This window comes from Lampris incognitus, chromosome 9 (assembly GCF_029633865.1).
Source record: "Lampris incognitus isolate fLamInc1 chromosome 9, fLamInc1.hap2, whole genome shotgun sequence".
Lineage (NCBI taxonomy): Eukaryota > Metazoa > Chordata > Actinopteri > Lampriformes > Lampridae > Lampris > Lampris incognitus.
Genome location: NC_079219.1, coordinates 37,045,853 through 37,048,352, shown reverse-complemented (window position 1 = coordinate 37,048,352; position 2,500 = coordinate 37,045,853). Strand labels below are relative to the sequence as shown.

The 2,500-nt window shown below is 45.8% G+C and overlaps 1 protein-coding gene across 1 annotated transcript in view; it reads left to right on the top strand.

The window, feature by feature from the left end:
• The window catches only part of cdkal1 (CDK5 regulatory subunit associated protein 1-like 1), a 505,260-nt gene that overhangs the window by 418,023 nt on the left and 84,737 nt on the right, over positions 1-2,500 (top strand). The window lies entirely within an intron of this gene.

The following is a 2,500-nucleotide window of genomic DNA, read 5'->3' as shown; positions in this document are numbered from 1 at the left end:
GAAGACAACACGTACAGTGACAACACATCCTGCAGCTAGCCAGAGCACAGAACCAGCACATTTCATAGCCCATCAGCACCCGCAGCACAGGCTATAGAATAACACAGTGTCCTCTGATAACTGGGTGGCTGCTATAAGATCCAGCCGTCGCCGTATGGGAATCCAGAACAGAATTCAGGACACGGGCTTGTTGCTAATGCACTGTGGGGATAATCTGAATCTGTGTTGACTTGTGGCATTTGATAGGTGAAGCTAATGAACTTTGTTAGTTGTTGGAGTGAGAACATAGCTCTGGGCTTCCTGTATAGCAGATTTTATTTATCCACCACAAACTGAATAGCCTGTGTTAGCTATCCGTGCATGGAAGAGACTAAGTTGTGGATGTTGCTTCGAGGGCATAGGCTGTCAAGTTTACATGGATGATAATATGCAAATATAGAAGTCCCGGGATAGGCTCCAGCATCCCGCGACCCCAGTTGGGATAAGCAGCTTGGATAGTGGATGGGTGGATGTAATACAGAAAAGATGCATGATAATTGCATTGTCTATGTAGAGTTGGATGCCTGGTCAAAGGTCCCTGAGACATGGGGTTAGTGCATATACTTTATAAGATGAAGTGAGACCTACATTTTTGACTTTAACCTGAGACTGTTTCTTTAGAAAATTGTCATTCTTGTTTACTTTCTTCAGTAGCCCCTAGCCTAGGTTGATAAAGTATAACGCTATGTCCTTATATAAGGGGATACAGGTAGTCCCCACCCGACATACGAACCCACCTCCGTAAAGCCTAGTATTTAAAAAAATCGAGTTACGGCCTCCGTTGTGGTGTAGCGGTCTAAGTAAGCATCGGCTTGGGTCGATGCAGTTGCCCACCGGGGACCGGGGTTCGCGCTTCGGTCTCGCCAGGTCCGACTATGGCGGAGTCAATGAAGCAGCAACGTTGGCAAATGCTGCTTCATTCATTTGCAGTTGGCGAACGCATACAGTACGAAGGTGGGTGTTTGATGTAGAATAGGGATCAATTGGCCACTAAATTGGGAGGGAGAAAAAAAGGGAAAAAATCAGAAATTAAATTTTTTTTTAATCGAGTTACACACAATGGTTCATACTAACGAACGGACGGACTACTTTGCGCGACGCACGACGCTCAAAACAGCGCACGATTTAGGCAGTTCGTCGGCCCGAGGGAGAACAACTCCGCGCCGTCGTCGCCATTTTAAGTCGGATCGCGTAAACATTGTTGTGTGTTGTGTTTTCCCTTAAATTTTTCGTGCGTTTACCCTCGTAATCGTGGCTTCAAAGTGTAAATCTGATGCAGGTGATGGTCAAAGAAATGGAAAACCATCATGATTGAAACGAAAGTGGAAGTAATAGAGCGTTTCACCTCTGGGAAGGCGGGGAAGCGAGCCCTGGGCTGGCTCTCGTTTCTGGCGTCAAACGGCGAGCCTCCACCGGTTACGACCCGCTCCCCGGACAGTGGCAGGTGGGGAGTTTGACGTTTTTTATACCTAGGCGTCCGGTTAGCGTAGCGGTATATGCCGTTGTCTACCAACACGGGGATTGCCGGTTCGAATCCCCGTGTTAGCACCGGCGTCCCTAAAAACACAATTGGCCGTGTCTGTGGTGGGTAAGCCAGATGTGGTTATGTATCCTGGTCGCTGCACTAGCGCCTCCTCTGGTTGGTCGGGGCGCCTGTTCAGGGGGGACGGGGAGATGGAGGGAAATAGCATGATTCTCCCGCGCGCTACGTCCCCCTGGTGAAACTCCTCACTGTCAGGTGAAAAGAAGCGGCCGGTGACACCACATGTATTGGAGGAGGCATGTGGTAGTCAGATCGGCAGAGGGGGTGGAGCAGCGACGGGGACGGCTCGGAAAATTGGGTAATTGCTTCAGCCCCTAGGTTGATATAGTATAACGCTGTGCCCTATCATAAGGGAGTAGTGTGGGTACAATGGTACAATGTGTGTTACAATCGAATACTATTGTTTTTGACTTGTAATTGCATCTCACAACTTGCTGTTGGTCCGTGGTTTAGAAACTGTCAGATTATACATAGTACTTGGAGAATATTGTTTTTCCTGATCTAATAAAATAGCAAAATTCTAACAAAAATTCTAAAAACATTCTAAAAACAAAAATTCTGTTTTAACACAACAATAGAATTTTATTTTAGCCCTGGTAACCAAATCTTTTCAAACTTCCCTATATTACATGGATTTTTTAGGGGTTAGGCCTAAATCTACCAATACCAGTGACCTTAATGCCATTTTTTTTCTTTTTGCATGGAAGTTAAGATGTTGCATGAAAGTTAAGACGTTGACATACAACTGCACTTGCGTAGTCACAGTGGGTCCAGACAGACCCCATTGTTAACATACTGCAGAGAAACACAGCATTTGTTAATTTTCCGTCTCCCCTAGAAACAGTTTGATAACTTCAGGAAATGATAACATTGTGTCCTTAAATAATTGAATACATGCAGATTAGTGTGCTGACTCAA